The sequence below is a fragment of the Macrobrachium nipponense genome, chromosome 43, assembly GCF_015104395.2.
Source record: "Macrobrachium nipponense isolate FS-2020 chromosome 43, ASM1510439v2, whole genome shotgun sequence".
Classification (NCBI taxonomy): domain Eukaryota; kingdom Metazoa; phylum Arthropoda; class Malacostraca; order Decapoda; family Palaemonidae; genus Macrobrachium; species Macrobrachium nipponense.
Genome location: NC_061104.1, coordinates 39,496,383 through 39,520,969, shown reverse-complemented (window position 1 = coordinate 39,520,969; position 24,587 = coordinate 39,496,383). Strand labels below are relative to the sequence as shown.

Sequence of the window (24,587 nt, the reverse complement as noted above, 5' to 3'; positions counted from 1 at the left end):
ACTATTTCTTTTTGGATATGGGAAGCCATCAGACAGGCATACTTGGCTCTTGATGATTCCACCACCACGTCTGTGCAGGCTAGAGCGCATGACGTTAGGGCTATTGGTCCCTCTCTGGCCTTCAAAAAGAACTTGGCTGTACATAGAGTGCTGAGCGCTGGTACCCTGTTACGCCAGTCCACGTTCACCTCTTTGTATCTTAAGGATGTTGCCCACAGATCTGCGGACACGTTTTCCCTGGGTCCTGTGGTGGTTGCCCAAAAGGTTGTGTAACTCATAGTTGCCCTTAACAGGGCACTTTTGTATCTTACCTAAGATGATTGTGTACCTTTCTTTCTATCTTCGGGCAGGTTAAGGAATAGACACATCATTTGCTGGACTGGTCTGATACAGGTGAGTAAGGTATACTGATAGTGTGGTCGCTTAATATACAAATATCAAACCCTCTATTCGGTAGCATATGCTCCACTCCTTAGCAAGGAGGAGTTGAGAGTAGTACAAACCCTGGTGTATTGGTTTGCTATTGGACAGTCAAAGTTTCTCTTTGGTTCCCTATACAATGGTTCTCCCATATATCATTGTACATCACTCAGGGTCCGAGTGGTTAGATATCAATTTATCTAGCTTCTCAACGGGCTTCAGTCCCTCTCCAGAAGTCATTTCTTCTGGTAGCTGGACTGGTGGGTAGGCCCCCAGCCAGTTTAGGATGTCTTGTACCTCCCTCCAAGTATAAGTCTATCCTATTGTTAAGACTGAAGTTTTGTTCGCATATGAACAAATGACAAATTTTTAAGACAATTTGTATTTTTCATAGCTACAAACCTGAGGTCTTAACATTATACTGCCTGCCTCTAGCCGTCCCTGTGTGTTAAGACATCCTGAGTTGGGAAAGACTGACGCGTTGGCATAGGTGAATGGTCTTTGACCATTCTTCACCCGATCTACGCATGTGTTGCTAGATATCACAAGATTCCTTGCTTTCATCTGTTTTTTTTAACTGGATCCAGCTAGGCGCTAGAAATTATCCTACTGTTAAGACCTCAGGTTTGTAGCTATGAAAAATACAAATTGTCTTAAAAAATTTGTCATTTTGTTTAGTTTTATTGCATTTTGTGACATATATTGCTTTTAATTATATTAAGTTAAAGTCATATGGAGAAGGAATTGAAGTACTATAATTAGTCATGAAGACTGATCACAAGTGATTATGTATTAGTTTTAAATTTTAGACTTATAATTTAAAAGTATTTTCTGTAGATATGAGAAAAAGATATTCCATAAATTCTAAAGGCGATGTTGGGACCTCCATAAATATTTTTGTCATGTATGTTTTGAAGTACACTCCAGTACATTTTTTTTTTAAAGTATAATTTGCAAAGTTTGCTACACTTAAGCTTAATTTTCTGAAGGAAAACCAGACCTTCGAAGGTGAAAGCAACAGTTATATACTAATCTTTAATGGACTATTTCTTGACTCTGTGCTCTTTGCAACACAATATGACCTAACAATAACTTTCTAGGGTGAAGAAGGCATACCATTTAGAGAAGCAACAGCATTAGGAGCAGAAACCGCAACTTGTCCCCCAAGTACTAAGGCAGCTGTAGCAAGAGCTGTGTTAGTTGCAACATCACCTCACTTGGAGCCAGGACCATCCAGTTTAAAGAGTCAACTTGTTAAAGATCGACTAACACCAGAAGAGCAGGTATATCAGCATTAATAAAATATGTTACAGTGATTAGAACTGTTATCTTGAACTTCTTTATTCTCAGAAATTTCAGTTGACGTAGGCTATCATCTAACTTTCTGACTTTGTGTTGTTTGTAAAGTAAGCCATTCATTGCATAACATGCGAGGAAACATTGAAAGAAGACGGGCATCAGAGGAAAACCTTAAAAGAAGACAGGCATCCTTAAAGATTTTACCTTTATAGCTGCGATTGCCCACCATGAGCATTAACAGTTTGTTAAATACTGGTAGTGCAGAGACGGATTCAAGAAAGAATGCAAGATATGTCAAAGGATTAGTTTCCTTGGGTACTGGAAAGTTGCCTGTTATTCTTGAACTTTCTGTTAAAAACAGAGAACGTTGTGCTCAATTTATATATCAAAGAGGTTGTTTGGTAATACCAACTCAGGGTTATTATTTTTTTTTGCACTATGGTTCTGACATAATTTGAGCATTATACACTGGTGATTGCATACATTCATAGATCATGTAACTGTCAAAAGTATTATTTATTGAGGAAGATACAGTTTTGATGTAATGAAATTACAATTTGTTGTATTTGAAATATTTGTTTGTATTTTGTTGAAGATTTTGTGTCGGCTATCTTTTTAATTGAAAATAGTACAAAGAATGGCTTCTAAGTTTAAGAACAAGTTTTTAAGGGTTCTGAATAAGTTTTGCCAGTTGCTGAAAGAGCTGCAATGAATTTTTTAAAAGTTTCCTGGGGTTTCTCTCATGAATTGCAATTATTGTAGTGTATAAGATTTTGGCAATAATTATTAAAATATTTATAGATAGTGATAGGAGAATTTTGACACCTTCAGACAAGTTCTCTAGGTATGTTTTCAAGTATCCTTTAAAAAATTAGAAAATAACGAAAGGGAAATTAAAATGGAAATCTTTATAACATGTATATGTTTCAAGCAGAACCTCCAGAATTGTCATAAGTGATTGATTGGGAAATACTCACTGGTATAATCATATCCTCAAGATTCACAGATCTGGGAAAATAACCAGTTACACTGCCCAGGAAATCTACGAGCTCAAGCTTGATCTGGTTTTCCTTGGAATGAGTAGACGAATTACCCATCTTCAGGATGAGAATATTCCATATGTATCTCTGTCTGTTGGTTTAAATAGTAAGATTCATGAAAGAAAAGATAGAGCACCTGAAATGTGCCTTCTACACTTACAGCTGTCTCAACTTTACAACTGAATACAGCTGCAATCTTTGCTCCTCTTCCTTGATGTCCTTGTCAAGCAGTGGGAGGAGCGCTTCATTACGAAGTTGTATACAAAACCCACAAACAGGCATGTCTGAATGGAGATATAAACAATCTGTCAACAGTGCCTTCATCAGGACACTCTTGTGCTGTTCCTCCTGGATGGACACGTAGAGTTGGAATGCATTGCACAGGTTCTCATCAATAATGGGCATACGAATCAGGATGTGGGCAAATACATTAGAAGATGGTACCATCAGGGGCCTTGCCCCACCACCTCTAATAAAATGTAACTCTTCTAAAGGGAAGATTCCACAAGGGATATAAAGAAGACAAGTGCACCCAAAGAGTCCATCATTAAAGGCACTGCCAGCCCCTTTGACCCCAAGAAAAAGATCAAGCTCGGTATATTTTACAAAAATAAAAGAAAATGCAGGATCCATTGAATGGAACCAACGTGGTCTGAGAGTACCTCAGTGTGTACATCTCTACAACTACCATACATTTCTCCAATAGGATCTCCTGCCATCTTCTCTCTCTCTCTCTCTCTCTCTCTTCTCTCTCTCTCAAGGATCTGCTGGTATAATCCGGTCCATACTGCTTTTACATTACCCTGACTTCCATAAGGAGTGAAGCTGCTCTATGAACGCTGTTTATATTTCTTTCTGCTAAAATATGAATAGTATTAGCCAGTTGTTGACCAACACCAGTGTGCAAGAGAAGAGAGACATAAGAAAAATTGAGAAGACTCAATTCTTTATAAGATTAATTTGCAAAATGTTGTCATGCGTTTTGGCAAAAGTTTATTATTATTGGTTTTGTTGAGTGTTATTGCTGCTTCAGCAATATTAATCTTTTAAAGGTTTTTCTCTATCTTTCTTATAGCACTTTCTCATTACTGTTAACCCTTAAACGCCGACTGGACGTATTTTACGTCGACATTTTTTGTCTCTCGGGTGCCGACTGGACATATTTTACGTCGACATACAAAAGTTTTTTTTAAAAATTTGCGGAAAAATACTTTTAGGCCTACCAGCCGAAACTCTTGAATCATACGCCTTGGGGATGCTGGGAGTTCACGGATCAAGTGTTGTTTTGTTTACAATCATTATCCAGGCGCGCAAACGCGAATTTCCTTTCTTGCCGCACTAAAAAGTATCTGTGACACATCTCAGAAGTTTATTTCATCACTTTGACATAATTTTTGTACCATTTTAAATTAGCCGTTACATGGAGTATTATATATGAAAATGTGCGCATTTTTATGTAGAATACAACAAAAAAATACTCCATGATTGTAGCTTTTTTCAGTTTTGAGATATTTTCAAATAAATAACGACAAGTGCCAAAATTTCAACCTTCGGTCACTTTGACTCTACCGAATGGTCGAAAAAAGCGATTGTAAGCTAAAACTCTTATATTTTTAGTAATATTCAATCATTTACCTTAATTTTGTAACTATTGGAAGTCTCTAGCACAATATTTCGATTCATGGTGAATTTATGAAAAAAAATTTTCCTTAATTCCGTGCGGTAACTCTTCCGAAAAAAATCATACATGCAAATGTGGCAATGTTTGCACCATTTTAAAATTAGCCGTTACATAAGTTTTATATATGGAAATGTACGCAATTTCATGCAAATACAAGTAAAACAACCCATGGTTTATAGCTTTTATCAATTTTGAAATATTTTCATATATAAAAATGATAAGTGAGCAAATTTTCAACCTTTGGTCAACTTTGACTACCGAAATGGTCAAAAACGCACTTGTAAGCTAAAACTCTTATATTCTAGTAATATTCATCTTTACCTTCATTTTGCAACAATTGGAAGTCTCTAATACAATATTTCGATTTATGGTGAATTTATGAAAAAAAACAAAACATTTTCTTTACGTTTGCGCGGTAACTCTTCCGAAAAAATCATACGTGCGATTTGTGGTAATGTTGCACCATTTTAAATTACCCGTTACATAAAGTTTTTATATATGAAAATGTGCGCAATTTTATGTAGAATACAACAAAAATAATTGAAGGTTGTAGCTTTTCTCATTTTCGAAATATTTGCATATAAATCACGATAAATAGAAAAAAAAATCTTGTTCGGCGGTCAACTTTGACTCTTCTGAAATGGTCAAAAAGCGCAAGTGTAAGCTAAAAACTCTTACAGTCTAGTAATATTCAGTGCATTTATCTTCATCTTGAAACAATTCGAAGTCTCTAGCACAATATTTTAGATTTATGGTGAATTAAAAAAAAAACTTTCCTTTCCCTCCGCGCCCGGATTCTCCGCCACAAATCTCCGAAATGCGTACGTCCCATTCTCGGAATATTTGCTCCATTTCATATTATGCATTTCATAGAGTTTTATATAGGAACAAAATGTGCACAATTTTATGTAGAATAAACGAAAAATATTTGAAGGTTGTCGCTTTTCTAATTTCCGAAATAATTGCATATAAAGAAAAATATAATAAAAAAATTCGACATTCGGTCATCTTTAATTCGTCAGATATGGTCGTAAAACTGCAATTATAAGCTAAAATACTCTTACAGTATAGTAATATTCAATCATTGTCTTCATTTTGAAAGAAATTGGAAGTCTCTAGGACAATATTTAGATTTAGGGTGATTTTTTGAAAAAAATATTTTTTTAGTTTAAGGCAAACTCCGCGCGTTAACGAATTCATTATGCCATTATTTTGTGGTAATATTTTCTCTGTGTTACTTTTATTGTTTTACAATGTATTTATACACCAAAATGATCGCAACTTAGTGTACATTACAACGTAAAAAAATAACTTGTTACCCCCTTTTTAAACCGAACCGTTTTGCGCACAGCGCGATTTGAATACAATTATATGAAATTTCGTTTTTGCGCTATCATATATCGCATTATTTATAGATGATAATGATATTTTTTTTCATTTCTGATGGTTTTTTTGGCATACTAAACTTCAGCAATGACAAAAAAAAGTAGCCAAAAAATGAATCTAATCTTGAAAACTAAGCGCGCTGTGATTTTTTTGAAAAAAAATATTTTTTCCGCTTCCACGCTCACTCCGAAACACCTCCGGCACACGGGAGACAATTTTTATTTTACTGCTTCGGCGTTTAAGGGTTAAGGTGGTGGGTAATTACTCACTTACCTTAACAGTAACGAGAAAGTCGCCATAAGAAAGATAAAGAAAAACCTCTACAAGATTAATGCAGCTAAAGCAGCAATAACATTCAACAAAACCTGTTTAAAAGAGGGTCTCCTGCCAAATAGTATTATTATTCAGAACATGAACCCTATTCACATGGAACAAGCCCATAGGGGTCATTGACCTGAAATTCAAGCTTCCAAAGAATATGGCATTAAGAAAGCAGATATTTTTCAGTTGCTGCTGTATTTTGATAAACCTCTGAGTGTGACTGAAGGGACTATGAATATAACAACAAATAAAAAAATCCTTTGCTCAATTATGAATTTTAAGGTGAACAAATTTGTAGTCATACTGATCCTTTTATCTTATTTAAAAAATAAAAACATTTTATTACTATTATATAAGCACCATGCATTGCCCTTTTAATTTAAATTTAACTCTGAGAAAGATTCTTGTAACCATGGTGACTAATTTTAATAATTATACAATGCATATGAAAATGAGTTGTAATTATATATATTTGTTAATTTTTTTTTAGACTATAAAACTGGAGCCAACGAACGCCAATGTTCCAACTGAATCTTGGTTAAGGGAGCAACCAAAGTTATGAAGATGGAGGGGTGGGGGAGGCATAGCAGGGTCAGGTAGTGGGGCTGGAGTGGTACCCTCAACCAGCGATACTCTTACTAGGCTAGCTCCCCCTCCATGCTGAAATGACTGAACCTTCACCCCCTCCATGACCCCCTCCATCGTCTAGAGTGAGTGTTGCTTTTCTTTTTTAACAAGTGCTACTTCTCTTATTCAAGTAATAATAATATCAAGGTTTAGTGCTCAAAGCTTTGCTTCCAGAATTTTGAGTAATTTTCAAACAATTAAGTGCAGTACTACTAGTCAGGATTTGTTATTTATATTATATCAGAGAATTAGTACTTGTGCAAGCTTGTCTTTTGGATTTCAGCCTGTGTATAGTATTAGATTTTATTCTCTGACATTGTGATGTAAGGATGTTCTAACAGTGTAATGTGAATTGCTGGAACTGAAAATGAATTTGGCATTTGTTCTGTTGATGCAGTAAAGGTAAGTTTTGAAGCAATCTTTATATAAACGTCAAGTCATTAACTTGAGAGGATGTGGTTTTAAGGGTTAGGGGGGGTTTATGTTCATGGTATGCCAAAATTACTTTCACACTAGCCAGTGTGCAATTGAGCTTCAAAGCGAGATTGATTTTAGACCTTAATTTCCTCGTAAGTAAGTTCACCCTTATTAAGAACATTCCCTCTCATTATCTAGCTCCGTTCTTTTGTTGGTTTGTTATAGGAAATTTTGGCTCAGTTTGAAAAAATTTTATTGTTCATATTCTCATTGTCTTTGTGGTAGTACCCACGCTACTTTGTATGATGTGTTCCCAGTGTTTACTGTTACTTCAAAATGCTATGGAATTATTTCAAGAAGATTTCTATCTCTTGGTTGGTACCAGTTCCTAGAGGGAATGTAGTAATTAGGATGTTAGTCATTTAAAGATAGAAAAGCATTGTGCACAGCAGTTTTAAGGAGAATATTGTCTCTTACTGTCATGGTCTGCTGTCAATTAACAAAAGATATTAGTTGCTCCACAATTACAAGAAAATAGTAATTAACCAAAGGTAAAAATTTGTATGAAAGTACCTTAAGAGAGAGACACACATGTATTGTCTTGCTGGTATCTTGAATCTGTAATGAATACGTAAGTGCATAAATATAAGAAATCTGTCTTGACAGATATCCTCAGTATGAGTAGAACAGTTTTGATGGAAATGGGGATGTATTGTGAGTATACGTATAATGGGTCAAGTATAACAGGTGAGTGTGGTGCTGAGTTGTTATCTACTAATCCCCAGACACCCATAAGACTCTAGTTCACTTTCACCAATGGCACTGGACCCACTATACGTATATGTACATACTGGGTATAGAGCCCCTTTTCATTAGAACTTCTCCACTCATTCTGAGGACATCTGTCAAAATAGATGAAATGTTGACATTCCTAGAAAAAATACCTTACAGCAAACTTCTGCTGCTCAAAACAACCCCCTCCCCCAAATATGTCTACCGGATACCCAATACTAGAGATTTTACGGAATCTGCTCTCCACATTTAAGTTCCCTTCTTAAGATTTACGAAACTCAGAAATGCTGTTATTCCTTTTTAAGAAAATGTGAACATTGTCCAGATTTTGTTAAGCATGTGTATAGAAGGGAAAAGCATAATTCAAAGAATTGGAAAGATGGTAATCATTTCAGTTGATGCAGCTGTTATTTCCAAAAGAATTATTTTCATTGTGGTTAATCAAAGGGCGTTTGATATACATTGTCCATCTTCCCTCACTGATGTGTTTCCTGATTGTAATGTTGAAATTTTTTTATATAAAATTAATTAATAATTTAGAATAACTGAGTGAATGCAATCAAGTCAGATTTTCCTTGCCTATCTCTCTCTCTCTCTCTCTTCTATATTGGATTTGTAAAGACAAAACAATATTTTGAAAAAACTGGTGAGCTAAAGGACTTTTCATCATATAGTATGCTTAAAGAGTTTTTTCTAACAAAGTTCTTGAAGGATACTATGGACTGAAAATGGTTTGTGTAATTCGGGCTATCAAGTGAAATTTAATTGTTGCAAATACTAAATTAGTGTAGTTCTGTAGGAATTATGTATTCTTCCTATAAGGCCACCAATGATCTGGAATTCTGGTACAGTATTTTAAAGAAATAATGAGAGCATAAAAGAACTGGTTTTTTGTGATAGAATGCACACTCCATTGGTAAATGAATTACATAATAAATGATCGGGCCTGGAAAATCACTGGAGGCGGTATATTGGTAGATATATTGTTGTTTTCATGTGGGAAGAGGTAGTGTTTCTGCGTGTTTTGCTAAGGCTGTACTATTTGGTTTAATCATTATTTAAAAAAATATTTTTATACCCATTTTTCTGTGAGTGGGTTGGTTAAAATTTTATGGTGGCAGTTGCTCTTTTTTTTTCTTTCTTTTTCTTTTTTCTCTTGTTTTTTATTACAAATTCCTTGTTAGGAAACCACTCTCTCTAAAAGAGATAACTCTGGCAGAAGCAGACACCCGTGCTACTGATTCCTTGTTCTATAGTTTTATATGGAATTTACCGGTTTCCAGCTGGCACTAGAAGAATTTATCCTTGCGTTTAGGACTACAGGTTTGTTAGCTATGAAAAATACAAATTATGTAATTAAAAATTTGTTATGTTTATTGCGTTTTATTGGGCTGTATTTGTACTAGTGTTAGGGTGTTCTTGCTTTCTTGGATTTAAGTGATATGTTTCTATAGGAAAGGCTGTGTACTTGGCTAGATTAGGCAGGAGGTTGAAGTAGAATAGCTTGTACAGAGGGTTGGTGATGTACGTGATTAAGTTCTTCCAATACTATTTGAGATTCCCTCTGGCCATGATTGACCAGATGAAAGGGTTGTTACTTTAAAGTATTGCCAGCATTGATTACTACAGCTCTTGTAATAATGCTACTTTATAGTACACTGTATAATATGCTGTAGTCAGTCAGTACAGGCAGTCCCTGGTTATCGGCAGGTGTGCTGTTCCCGACAGGCTGACAATAACCGAAAATAACCAGGGATGGGTGCCGCTGTTAAGTAGGGATCGGTGCCGAAAATCCAGTTATAGTTGTCGCTAAACACGCACCGTAAACCCGGATTGCCGATAGCTGGTGACCTATATAATGAATGGTGTTAGCTTATTACAAAGTGTTAGCATATTACACCAACAGAAATGTGCAAGTAAGAAAAATTACAGTGGCTACCTCAGTACAGAATCCCATGACCCATTGCAAGTGAAATACAGTACTACTAGTAGAATAATGAAGTGGTTTAATTTATTTCATACATCTCTATTTGGATAATTCTCACAGTAAACAAGTTCAGTAATTCCCACTTAGTATATGAAAAAATACTTTTCAGATATGAAAAACAACAAAATGGTGAGGGTTTTTGAAACAATGCCCTAACATCAAGGAAACCTAATTAGATAATTTTGTCCTGGTAGTAGTTTGTGCATAAACTTTAAAGTTATTTTATGATTTATAAAAGAATATCATGCAGCAATGATTATAATTTCTCAGTTTTGTTATTTACCTAAGTAGAATTCTTGGATATTTTAAATGTTCTAAAAAAATTTGCTTTAGGAATTTTAGAAAGTACTGAATGAATATACCTTATAATGATGGTAAAATCAGTTTGAAATCATATGCAGTAAACACTCTTCTAGCTTATCTGCTGTAATTTTCTTTTTCTTTGTAAAATGGTGGATTTGGGTGCACTTTGAAACAATGAATCAGTTTTATTGAAAATAGAAATAAAGCAATAATAGGAATTTAAAAATCCATTCTGCACCATGAAGAGATATAGTCAATTTCCATGTTGCTGGTGTACAATTTACAGCTATTTATGTCAGTTGTTGGAAATGAAAAATATAAGTCAATATAGGAAAATACTTAACCATTTTATACTGGTTTAATGAGTTATCTTTTAAAAACCCTTTTGCTTGGGAGATAGATTGAAACCAACCACCAACACTATGTACATCCTCAGATATCATCCTAGTATTACCTGATGTTAGAATGTTGATTGATGATTTTTTTCATTGGTATCAGAATTTCAAGGGGTGACATTCTCTCATGATAACCTTTGATGTCACTAGAATCCTTAGGGTTATGTCCAAATTCAGTGTCAAGTAAGAATCACAGTGGTTCATAATCTCTTAACCAATATTGAAGTTCTAAGTACATACTACTATTATGATACTTGCGTATGGATAGGGTGTACATAATATTTTATCCTAATTTCCTAAAAGATATTTTAGCTATTATGTAATAGTATATTTGAGAAAATCCAGACCTGAAATGGTAGTTTTTTGTTTGATGGAATTTTTTTGGAAATAAGTAACAATTGTACTGAGTGTTGGTATGGTTGTATGATAAGTACTTGACGGTACCTAATTATGAAATAACAAAATCATAATTCCCATTAGGGAATTAACATTTTACTCCTTTTTGAGTTGAACTTAACTTTTGCAAGTTCAAAGTTTATTTGAATAATTGTCATTTACTTTGAAAATGTTTTCATTGCACACATCAGATAATTCATGCCAAGATACTGCATTATTTTTATCAACAATTTTTTGTAAATTGTATAACACTACGTATTTCAAGTTTTTATTTAAAGCCACAAGGATTTTCCCTTAGAATTTATTTGACAAATGTGCTTATTAATAGTTTTTATTTTCATGTGTTTGTTTATCCTGGGCATGATTTATTGATTTCATTTCCTTATCTGTCATTATTACAAGAACTGGTTCATAAATTTGTATTTTCTTAAATATGAACTTTTTCCTTTTTCTAATGAGGCTTTGTCGAGTAGCCTTCATTGTGAAAAAAAAAATCTACCTGTTTTGATTTTCATATTGAAAGTTAAAATTTTTGTTTCATTTCTTACTATGCATTTCTGTTTAGCCTTTGTTATGAGAGTAAATAAAAATATTTATTTATTTTATTTATTTTTGTTCTGGTAATTTTAGTTTTATTTTAAAACTGAAGCTTTCACATTTTCTTTTTATGTCTTTTCTTGAGTACTTTAGTTTCCAAAATCAAGTTGTCACAAATAGATAAAAAACAAAAGCCCCTTCTCCTGCTAGACAACTGCACTGACCCCAGTTCTGGTATCTTTTCAGAGCGTGGGCAGGCGGTTGTCTGGCAGTGGGAGGGGTGACAACCGTCACCCGAATGTAGTCCTTGGTTCTTCCAGTTCTGGAAGTGGTGGTAATGTGAGTGGAAGGGGAAGTTTTAGAAGTGGGGTTGCAAGTGAAGTTGGGGTAGGCACGATTAATCAACCGGCCCTCAGAGACCCGCAAGGGTCGAGTATTTCTGTCGGTAGTGAGCAAGGCCACACGAGGCGTAAGTGGAAGTTTGGCTGTGTATACTGCAGCAAGTCTTTCCCCACACGATGGGGTCTTGACCGCCACACACGGACACACACGGGTGAAAAACCGTACACTTGCCATATTTGCCACAGGAACTTTAATGAGCAGTCGAATTATCAGCGTCATTTTAGGCGACATTTCTCAAACAATTGATGAGAACTGTGTTATTTAGTTAATTCATTCAAAAATTTTATGAGAGTATATTTAGATTTAGACAATATTTGTTTATTAATGGTTTATGTACAGTTGTTAAACCACAATATAGCTTTATATCTATAAAAATCTTTAGTTATGGAGTTACTGTTTGTTTGAAATAAAGTCTGAGAGTTACTATATCTATATTTACTATATCCTTATGATCTTAATGAATACTTTGTGATAATTTCATATAACTACTTTTTGGTTATTTGAAATCAACAGAAAAACTTGAAATTCCTTTCACTAAAACAGATAGCTCAAATAGTTACGCATTCCACATTAGCCCAACAGGGGATATGTTACCGCCCTAAAATTATACATCATACAACTTGGGTTGTTTATAGACCAGCTACAATGTTTTTGTGTATAACAGTTGCTTTATACATAATAGAAAATAAAAAGTTGAGTATATTTTTAAATGATCATGATACTCAATATTATCTGCCAGAGAAATGAAATTATCAATTTAAGCATTATTTCTCCAGTGCAAAAATTTCTCTTGGCTGTGTAAAGATACCTTAATTTTAATAATTTTTTAAAAATGTATACCTAAGTACATTGTGGTGTTTTGGATTGGCTTCAGTATCTGCCAAGAAAGTCTGTTTATATCACTAAGTAGAATGATAAAGGTAGATGTTGTTATATCACATCAGGTACCAGGAGAATGCTGACAAAACAGTTACAACTGGTCGGGTGTAACCAAACCAAAAAATAGCCATTCCTTTACGTACTCATGTAGCACAAATAAAAACTCATTTACATGAGTAGTTGAGAGTTTATAGAACTGCGGATCATCCTCATTTACATGCCGAGTTCCTCCAATATGGAGTCACCAAGTGACTTCGTTCCTTCAGGGATTCACTTATGCCCTCTTTTCTGTAATTAGTGAGGTAATAGTATACTGTATTCAACATCCACCACTTTCAGATTATTGTGACCATGCATATAGTTTACATGATCTTTCTTTTAAGTTCAGAGCTGTTCAATTACTTCTACAGAATCTCTCCACCCCTTAGACTGTGTGGTAACACAGTCTAAGGGGGTATATTTCCTTTGACTCTTCCCTGCCCAGCCCCCTTTAATTAAGAAAATGTACCAGCTTTGTGTAATACTTGGGAAATTCCATGCAGTTTGGCTTATAAGCCTTTCTCCTAGTGGGAGAGGATTGCTCTTGCTAGCCAGTTCGATGAGGTGGAGGTCTTCCGGTAAATTTTTCTCCCAAGTACCCGGTTATCGGTGATACGGTTTTATGGGGTTTGTCTAACGATAACTGGGTTTTCGGTGCCCGATATACGCTGATTCCCACTAAACAGCGCTGCCTATAATAGGGATCAGCATTGTTTTTCGTAATTTTGGTTTTCATTACGTCATCTGGAATGGAACCCGCGCCATTAATTTCAGTAATTTAAGTGCTCCTGATCCTCATACTCAGCCCCTCTTGAATTTGGTTTCAACATGGGATGTCTTCTTTGCTTTTTTTTTTTTTTTTTTTTTTTTTTTTTTTTTTTTTTTTTTTTTTTTTTTTTTTTTTTTCTCTCTCTCCCCGCCTACTACATCCTCTACACTGATTGTTATGGTTAGAATCGCACTTTCAGCCCATCTTGAAGAATGATAGCAACGTTAAGATTTCCAATAACCATCCTACTGATTTAATTTCTAGTACATTATCACTAGGTTATTTGGAAATTTACTCAAATCACTTTTTGCACCTTGAATCCAATTCTCTCTTCAGACCACCAGTATGGCCTCCTTGTGGTGAGGTCTACTGGAGACCCTCTTTTCTCTTCGTTCTTAGGTACTCAACAGGTTTTCTTTTGTTGCTCATGAAGGTTACTTTACAAAGATTACCTTTTTTTAGCAAGGTAATCTTTGTTAGCATACTCCTAGCTTAGGCTAACCAATTGACTTGTTATATATTTTAGATGGCTGCATTCTCATGTTCATCTGTGTACTTTTATTCATGTTACGCTGATAATTCAGCAGTGCATTTCTTCTTCACATCATAGCCTCCTCGTCTTGTTCACTCTTGGTCTCAAATTGGTCTTTCTTTATTAGTTACTGTGATCTTGTAAATATAACTGAATGGGAATGTATTAATTTAGTGAAATACCATGACCCAAAAGCTCAATGAATATTCATGTGTCTCCTCCCCAGATAGGTATTTCTTTTTTCTTTTGTCATTTCTTATTTTTATTATTGTACAATTTTTTCTTGTGTCTGTTAAATCTTAATCTTGGCCTTTCCATCTCTCAAATATTCCTTTCATGTTTGGAAGCTTAATCTTTTGTGTCCCTTCTTGACAAAATTGCACTAGTCAAAATGGTGTATATGTACTGTATAACCCCTCACTGCATTTGTTTACTCTCTCCTCTTTGAGTTAGCTTGTCTTACTCATTTCTAATGGTACTGTTTATGCCCCAGGCACTTGAAATTTAGGCAGGTGCATAATTTCCTCTTAGGCTGCTTTGTAAAACCTAGCACGCTCCCTTTCTCTAAATTTACTCTGCAAAAAACAGTAATACAGGCAGTCGCCAGGTTACAACGGGGGTTCCGTTCTTGAGACGCGTTGTAAGTCGAAAATCGTTGTAAGCTGGAATATCGTTAAAAATCCAAAGAAAACCTTACTTTTAATCCTTTGTGTGCATTGAAAACTATGTAAACTGCATTCTTATTGCATTTTTCATCAAAAGAAACCTTCAAATATTGATTATTTTGCATTTTTGGTGTCATATTTCATCTGCCAGATGAGCGTTGTAGGCGTCGTAACCCTGGAAATAATGTCTGATTAATATACGTAATTGAGAAGCACCTTAACCTCGGAACGACGTAACCCGAACTCCTCGTAATCCGGGGACTGCCTGTATTTGGATTTCACAATACGTATATTGATTTGTTACTAAGCTTTTACGGCCAAGCTCTGGAACTCTGTTCCTAATTCTATTTTCCCCAATGTTCTCAATCATCCATCCTTCAAGTGACTGGGTCTGTCACAGCTTCTGCAGCTAAGCCACATTTTCTCTGCTTCGCACATACTTTTCAAGTTTTTTGGCCCTTATTGAATAAGGGACAGTACATAATGCCATACCATTGAAAAGTTGAATTAAGTAAAATCATCAGCTGTTAGACTATGGTATTCTTTTGTTTAAAGAAAGGTGATGTTGAAGTAACTTGCTTTCTTCTTTGTTACTTACTCTATTTGTTAATGTCAATGTCTTTGTATCAAGAAGCAAATGGTAAGTTGGAGGCAGATCAGTAAAATTAATTTTCCCAATATCTTCCACTTATTCAGGTTTAATGGCTTTTTATAAGTTGTTATTTTATTAAATAGATAAGACGTTGCTGATTTTTTAAAATAAGTACCCACAATTAATTCTGCTGCTGTCTATAAAGGGGAAAAGAGATTCCTTCTTCAGTGTGCTGGTTTCTCCCAAGACATTGATCATGGACCTTGAAAAGAAAGTTGTTACAAAGAAATACCCTTGTACATGAAGTAATACTACTTATGAATATGCTGCTAAGATGTGATGTGACATGTTCTTTGATAAGCACCTCGTATGTCAGAACATCCTTAAATAGTTAAATTTATCACTATGTGGGTTTTGAGAGGCTGAAATGGAAGGATCCCAGGGTAGTAGCCACCTGTAAGGGGGGAGCGGAGCAGGGGAAGGGGGTTTTAGACGGGCGACTGGATGCATGCAGAAACTGTATGCTAGGAAAAAAACAATTCATTATCAAAGCTTGTGCTGACTATATAGGCAGTCCCCGGGTTACGATGGGGGTTTTCTGTCTTAAGAACGCATCGTAACCCAAAAATCGTCGTAAGCTCCGGAACGAAGTTCTTGAAAACATGTCCACAGGGAAAATTTCACTAATTTGCAATTTTTTTAGGGCCGTATCTCTTAAATTATCACTAATTTACTTTTTTCATGTGCAACACTGTATTTACAAATTACTGTATATTTTCATTAACATACAACGAGAGAGAGAGAGAGAGAGAGAGAGAGAGAGAGAGAGAGAGAGAGAGAGAGAGAGAGAGAGAGAGAGAGAGAGAAATAACTCCCTTACGGTTTCAATAGATTGAAATGAACGTCTGTAGGCAACTTTTTCCCCTCCCATAAAAGGGATTTTGACGTAAGGAAAAAATCTATTTCTGGGCGATTGGCTCGTGTCGCCAGCGAAATATCCTTTAATCTATTATTTCTAGGGTAAATGTACTAACACATACCAGAGAATAAATAAAATAAAGAAAAAGGTCAGTATAACTGACTCGCTCACCCTCCAAGAGGGTGTCGGTATGAACACTATGCGAGTGAGACCACTACCACGAGCCAAATGCCAATAGAAATCTCCCACTACAAAAAAAAACCCTCCATGAGGGGAGCGACCCACAGAGTGAGCAGGCACGTACTACTACTACTCCATCCCATGCTGCCGACTGCTGCGCCTCTGGTGCCATCCTGAGTTAGCAGACAATCTTGGGCGAAGGGATGGGTAGGGCGGGATTTCGCTGGCGACACGAGCCAATCGCCCAGAAATAGATTTTTCCTTACGTCAAAAATCCCTTTTCTAGGGCTCAGCTCGTGTCGCTGCGCGAAATCTGTACCAGAGAATAGCACAAGATTGTAAACAAAAGTAATAAAATAAATCAGAATAGGTCTCAAATAAAAGATAAAATAAATATAAAAAGAATATAATTGTTAAATTCTTAATTGGCTAAAAGATACATATACACCGTGATACAAAAATAGAAATATGCTTTAAAAATTACACTTAATTCTAATCATGTTTCTTAACATAAGGTAATTTACATATATACAGAGGTAAAATGGCTTACATGTATCAAAATGGTATCTGTGTAAAGGCATGTATCAAAAATACTAGAGCAATTAATATAATCAAATGAACAAACCACTCAACAATAATAATATATAAAGGAATGTATATGACTTAATATACAAACCCGTAACCATCATTTAATTAAGATGTATCCCCTAGCATAAAAATAAGGGGATAAACAATCCATGAGATCAATATCTGTATCATCGTGAGTGTCCCCTAGCAAAAAATAAGGGGACCCACTACATCATCATAAAAGCAGCTAAGACACAAGGTGAATGTAAATGAACAAGGCAGGAATAGACGAACTGTTGGGTGAGGCAGGTAGAAAGGAGGACTGGATCTTCTACTACAGATTAACTAGAGTCAGGGGAAAACTATGTTACCCGCTGCTACTGCTGAAAAAATTTCAGAGCTTCCAAGGACTTAAGGTAATGACGTTTGAACACTGTCGGCGATTTCCATCCGGTATACTTTTTCAACTCATCGAAGTTCATATGTTGGAAATAATTAATTGAGGTGGCTACTGCCCTGACATCATGTGCTTTCGGAAAAGAGTCAGGATTGGCTTGCTTAATAAAGTACAGGATTTGTTGCCTGATGCCTTTAATGGATAAAGTTCCACCTTTTTCCCTCTTAAAGAGGGGACCCGATGAGGATGAGGAGGTCCTGGACAGAAAGGCTCGTAAGGTTGAAACTGGGCAAAGAGATACATCTTGTGGAAGGGGTAGTACCTTCCAAGGTTCCCACCTCATCAAAGGATCTTCATTCTTTGCTAAAAAGCTACGTTCCGGAGAAAGTAGGACTTCCCCTGTGGGAAGGAATTGAATATGATCCGGATCTCTGGATAAGCCGACAGTTTCTGAAATTCTTGCTCCTGAAGCTAAGCTTAATAAAATAGAGTTTTTTCTTAAGAGTCATTATAAACGAGCATGTGTCATTATCGGTTTCTGAAGCCAGTTTTAGAACATCGTTTAAGAACCATGAAACTGAAGTAGGCCTTACAGAAGGTCTAAGTCTAGCACATGCCTTAGGAATAGACGAGAAGTAGTAATCCGTCAAGTCTATGTTGAACCCAAATTGAAATATCTTTTTCAAGGCTGACTTGTTTGTCGTAATCGTGCTAGCTGCTAAACCTTTTTCAAATAGGGATCTGAAAAAGGATATAGCTGAATTAATTGTCATGATTCTAATATCTGATTCTCTCAGGAAGATTGCTAACTTTTGACAGCAGCATCATACTGTCTCAAAGTTGAATCCCTTTTATCGGATTTCCAAGAGAATATTCTGAGGGTCAATATTCGCATCTCTTTTCCGCTGCAAACTTCATGAAATCCATAAAGTTAGGGTTTTGAGAATCCCTGAGGAAGCGAACACAGTCTTCGTTTGTACTGACTGGGAGAGCCTGGGATTATTGGGGATCCGAAGAGGACGAAGACCCAGTTCCAGAATTAGGGGATACCAATTGCTCTTCGGCCAGTCTGGGGCTACTAGAGCCACTTGACCCTTGAATGTCCTGAGTTTGTTTAACACTTTCATGAAGATTCACTGGAGGGAAGACATAAATCTTCTTCCAGTTGTTTCCAGTCTAGAGCCAGGCGTCCGTGGCATAGGCCAGAGGGTCCAGGTTGGGGGCTACAATAGCAAACGGTAGTTTTGTGGTTCGCTGAGATGCGAGAGATCCACCTGTAGCCCTGGAACTCTTTGAAGGATCCATTGGAACGAACTGTTGTCCAGTGACCATTCCGACTCTAGGGGCACTGATCGGGATAGCGCGTCTGCTATGACGTTTCTCACTCCAGCTATGTGAGTGGAGGAGAGATGCCAACTGAACTTGTCTGCCATGGGAGAAGATGGCTACCATGACATGATTTAGATGACGTGACTTGGAGCCTCCTCTGTTTATAACAATGTACTACCACTGCGCTGTCCAGGACTAGCTTTATGTGGGAGTACTTTGGTGGACGCAACCTTTTTAGAGTCAAGAACACTGCCATTGCCTCCGAGTACGTTTTATATGGAACTGACGGAACTGAGGTGACCAAGTTCCTTGAACCTTTTTGACCTGGGAATACCCTCCCCAACCGCTTAAGGACGCGTCTGTGTGGATGGTGATCCCTGTGGAGGGAACTGAGGGGTACTACTGACACGACAAATTCTTGACTTTCGCCCACGGACCGAAGTCGATTCTTTAGAATCAGAGGGACTGAGGATAGTTTGTCCCTGGACCTGACATTTGCTCGTGAGCGCCAGATTCTGGGTTAGGTCTTTCAGTTTGGCTTTCATTAAGACATTCGTCACTGATGCAAACTGAGAGAAACCCAGGATCCTTTCCTGAGTCCTCCTTGACACCAGTTTTGTGACTTAGAAATTGCTTGACTGACTTCGCTATTTCTTTCCTTTTGGTTGATGGAATCGACAGAGTATGGGAGGATAGATTCCATTGAATGCCCAGCCACTGAAAGTTTGACTCTGGAGTGAGTCTTGACTTGGTCCTGTTTATCTTGAAGCCTAGATATTCCAGGAACTGAATCACTTTCAGTGTAGCTCTGTTGCATTCCTCGACTGTTGAAGCCCAGATCAACCAATCGTCGAGATACGCTACTACCATAATCCCTTGTGACCTGATTGTTGCACTACCACTTCCGCTAGCTTCGTGAACACCCTGGGTGCCACGTTGAGTCCGAAGGGAACTACCTTGAAGGAGAATGTCTGGTCTCCTATCTTGAACCCAGATACGGACGGAAGTGTCTTGCAATAGGGATATGATAGTAGGCGTCTGTAAGATCGATAGAGTGGTGACGGCCCCACGGGAAGTAAGGTCCGCACCTGCGAGATCGTGAGCATCTTGAACTTGTCGCAGCGGATGGCTAAGTTTAAGCGGGACAAGTCTAAGATTACCCTTCTTTTTTTGTGAGCCTTTCTTTGGCATGCTGAACAAGCGACCTTGAAAAAATTTTATCTCTTGACTCTCGCTATAGCTCCTTTCTGAAGGAGATCTTCCGCGTACTCTGTCAATTCCTTGGAAGGAAGTTTTTGACGGAAAGGTCTGGAATGGAGGTGGGTTCGTCAACCAGCTTCCCAACCCCCCAGGCCTTTTGACACAATGCTCTGAGCCCATTCGCTGAGTTCCACCGGTGGCGAAAGTGAAACAGCTCCCTCCTACCTGAAGTTCTTCATTGGTTCTGGTAACCGCCTCGGCCTCCCTCTGAAGTGTTTTTCCCCTATTAAAGGGGCCTCCCGATCCTCTCCCACGAAAGGAACGCTTACCCTCTGCCTCCCTTACCGAGCGGTCTACTTCTGTGAAGCTTGACTCTCGAAGGCTTGATTGTAAGCTGGAGAGATGGCGTAAGAGGTGGAGGCTGAGGCTGAGGGATATCACTATAAATTGGCTGTGATTGAGCTTTAGAAGTGGAGGTTGGGCTGTTTTGCACTAAGGGCACGCTGGAACTTGCTGAGGAAAGCGTGGTTGCTTTTTCTGGTAAGGTTGGAAACGCCTGGTTTTTCCTCTGCCCCTTACCTTTAGCTGTTAGGTCTTGCCTCCTCTTAGCCGTAAGGCCCCAACGGTCCTTAAGGCTCTGGTTCAACCTCGTAGCCTCTGACTGGACTTCCTTCACCATAGCTTCTGGGAAGAGATCTGCTCCCCAGATGTTAGACGAGAGTAACCCTATTCGGCTCATGCCGAATGGTTGCCTCTTGTAGGACATGCTTCCTACAATTCGTTCTAGCAGTGGCAAACCTCAAACATATCTGACTGTAACCGTTTTGAGTCAGGGATTTGGTCATGAGCTTGAAAAGCGGCTCTGAGCCATAGGCTATGGTGGCCACCTCGGTCATAGCCAATAGAGTTAATTGATCTGGCTAATCGCGATTTAGCGTCAAATTCAGCCTGAATAAGGCTATCTGGGAGCCTGGGTAGCTTTTCACCAAACTGCTCCATAGCACAGTCCGGTTTGAGTTTGCCAGCTGAGAAGGTGTTCGGCAAGTTCTTCCCACACTTCTCCGGCTGAGGGAGTAACGGAGATGTGGGATCTGCTTCCTTCAATTGAGGTATGGGGTCCCCCTTCTGGGCCGCTGGGATGGTAGACCTCGCGATCTTTGTCAGGAACGGAGCGGGGTACTCTCATCCATTGTGAAGATGGTAAAGGGACTCTTGAAAGGTTGTATCTTGGTATTAGAACAATCCATGTCCTCTAAACACCTGAGCCATTCATCTCTGAGCCTGGTCTCGTGAATAGAGGACTGTCTCCTTTGTACCCTATCCATCCCGAACCATGGCTGAAGCTGTGAGCCTTGCGTAGCCTATGAACGGAGGCTGGAGGTCTTCCTGGGTAGAACTCGAAGTCCTCTATCCTTCGAGTTCCAAATTCCGGAATAGAAATGAAGACCGTCTTGGAAGGGGGGGCGTTATGACGCTACTCTCCATGGGTTGTTCATCGAGAACGGAGGTAGCGAGTCATACGGAGGAAGCTGAGTTCCACTTGTATTGGAAAGTGGAGGAGAGGCTAGAGGAGCTTCCCTCAGTCCGGCTATAATGGAGTCTTGAGAAGTAATCCTATCCGACAATCGAGAGATCATTTGTTCCATGCTACTCTTTAGGGACCCCAACCAGGTCGCCCACCTGTTGCAACAGGCCAGCATTGGAGTCCAAAGCCGGAGCTGCTGCGGAGGTGGAGGGGTGGCTCTGAATCGGAACCAAGGGTAGCGGAACTGGTGACTCTGCCGGAGTGCGAGATCTCTCTCTGGAGGATTTACTCCTCGAGGACTTAGAGCCGGAGCTAGAAGCTTTAGACCTGTCCTGCTCCTGGGATTCCCAGCCGAGACTTACGCGAGGAGGATGAAGCCGAAGCCGTCTTCTTAGACGACGACGACGTCTTTGTCAAGGATTCACTGCTTGACCCTTGACCTTAGGTCTAACCGAAGCGGCAGGAGGATATACAATTCATCACCCGTAAAGCCTTGGAAGGATGGAGAGGTTGCAGGAGTAGAAGAAACAGTTTACGCCCAAGGGTGACCCTTGGGTGTCCACCTTACCTACCTCGACCAACAGGTCGTCTACACCTACCATAGGTTCCACATTAATATCTAAAGTCGCGACGTCCGTGGAGATATCCTGGTCTTGGTCAGTTAATGAGGCAGCCAGCTGTGTTGGATGAAGGCGATAGTCCGGGGCCGCCTCTACTGGGTCGACGTATCCTGTCGCCTTGCCTCCGGGGAAGATTAGTACCGCCAACGTTTCTCTAGGATGTAGGCATACCCTTGGCGGCGTTCTTCCCAAAAACGCCGACCCGGCCCGCAGGGTTGCCAGTGCGGTATCCCTCACTGCCGGCGCCTGAAGAGAGGGCGTAGATTAGATTTAAGAATCACTTAAAACTAAAACTTAAAGTATAACTTAAACTTACATGCCTTAAGTTTAGAGTGAATGATGAAAACTTAAGTACTATAACAGAAGCGGAGCAGCTAACCGGAGATGGAATACCTTACCCCGTCTAAAAGCTGGCTCACCAGATCGTAACATATGGTACACGTCTCATGGTACCAGACCTGGATGTCCCCGTGCGGAGTCGCGCATGGAGCATGGGACCGGCAAACTTCGTGTCCACATGGGTCCTGAAGTGTGGCGGCGCATCCCGGATGCTCACAGTTGGTGGTCTGTAATGAAGACACATGAGTATCTTAAAGAATATCACTTACAGGCTAAAGGACAGAAGAACTCCGTTGCATGCCGGAGCTCGGTAAAAAATTTGGGCATAACCCCTCCCTGAATCGCCCTGAATAGGCTATAATCCCGAAGAGATCCGGTAAGACATGAAAGGGAGGGTTGGGGGGATGGTTTAAGGTACTTAAGATAAACTTATAGTTAATCTAATAACACTTAAACCTAAAACTCAAACGAACCGGACTAAGTCCAGTGCGTAGCGGAGTGTAGTAACTCAGCAATACGGTAAGGTTAGCAGGGACCCACTGTATGTTCCGGTCCACTCTGCTGGGTGGACTAACATCTTTCCGCTGGATGCCAGGACTCCGGTCAGGAAATGGAGCCCTAGTAAGGTGGGAAAGAGCGAGAAGACATACAGGCTCGAGCTAGCACGGAGCGACAAGGTAGCAACGGAGGGTGGGGGGAAAGGCCAGTACCCCCCCCACCACCCGTTACCACCCGCCGGACCGAGAAGCCGGAGAGGTCGAGTCCAGTCCTGGGTCTGTCCCCGTCCCCCTACTCCCTCCGCCTGGGGGAGAGAGGGAGGCAGGCTCGGGTATGTGGAGCGAGCATGGGTAGACCGACCCACCCTCCCCCACCCGACTCTATGAAGAGCGGGAGGGGGGGAAGGTGACTGGGCAGGCGTCTGGCTGCCTCGTGATCACGTAGTGACCACGGGGCGGTAAGGATCTAAACAAGACAACTAAGCCTAGGACAAACCAACTGATCAGAGAGATGCTATCGGAAGCAACTGAACTGAAAGCAGTAGCATAAGCCCACTGGTCCAAAACCAACTGATCAGAGAGATGCTATAGGAAGGCAACCGAACTGATGAGCGGTAGTATAGGCTCAATGAGCCAGGACCTAGGCTAAGCCAGACGCCTAACTAACCTAACTATAACAAAATACATAGTATAAATAAATAAAATGAAAAGAAAGAAAGCAATATAGCAGGAGAAAAAATCCAGGAGTGTACGACTAACCCGAAGGCAAGTCTACCACTCAAAGCTAGTCAGGGGCCGATACTAAGAGCCGTGACTAGGGTCTGGATAGAAGAAGCCTACATAAGGTAAAGACATGCATGCATGACAAACCTGAGTAGACAGTACCCTAAGTAAAGCGGATAATTAATATAGAGCGTACATAAAATAAGGGGATGTTCTAGGTATGGGAAGACCAAGAAACGAACCCACCACGAGGCAAGAACCATGCTGCCATGCTTCCGACCCAGAGTTCGTATTTATACCTAAAAAACGCAAAAATACTGTCTCAGGCGGAAAAAAACCAACTAACCATAAAATACTGAGTACTTAACTTAGCTGCTGCGATGGCTGCACGCTCCATTATAGATAAATCCAACGAAAGGCACAAAAACGAAAAAACACAGAGAAAAATGGCACGTGTGTAATCGTGTGCGCTAACTGAAAAGGATGACACCAGAGGCGCAGCAGTCGGCAGCATGGGATGGAGTAGTAGTAGTACGTGCTGCTCTCTGTGGGTCGGCTCCCCTAACATGGAGGGTTTTTGTAGTGGGAGATTTCTATTGGCATTTGGCTCGTGGTAGTGGTCTCACTCGCCATAGTGTTCATACCGACACCCTCTTGGAGGTGAGCGAGTCAGTTTATACTGACCTTTTTCTTTATTTTATTTATTCTCTGGTATGTGTTAGTACATTTAACCCTAGAAATAATAGATTAAAGGATATTTCGCGCAGCGACACAAGCTGAGCCCGGAAAGACAAAATATATATTTCTCCAGA

At 39.1% G+C, this 24,587-nt stretch overlaps 1 protein-coding gene and 1 pseudogene across 7 annotated transcripts in view; one reads left to right on the top strand and one right to left on the bottom strand.

Annotated features, from left to right (window-relative positions):
- The window catches only part of LOC135213676 (longitudinals lacking protein, isoforms H/M/V-like), a 30,078-nt pseudogene extending 23,358 nt beyond the window's left edge, over positions 1-6,720 (top strand).
- Positions 1-24,587, bottom strand: part of LOC135213675 (protein bric-a-brac 1-like) — a gene marked incomplete at its 5' end in the record, with an annotated part of 136,966 nt that overhangs the window by 86,196 nt on the left and 26,183 nt on the right.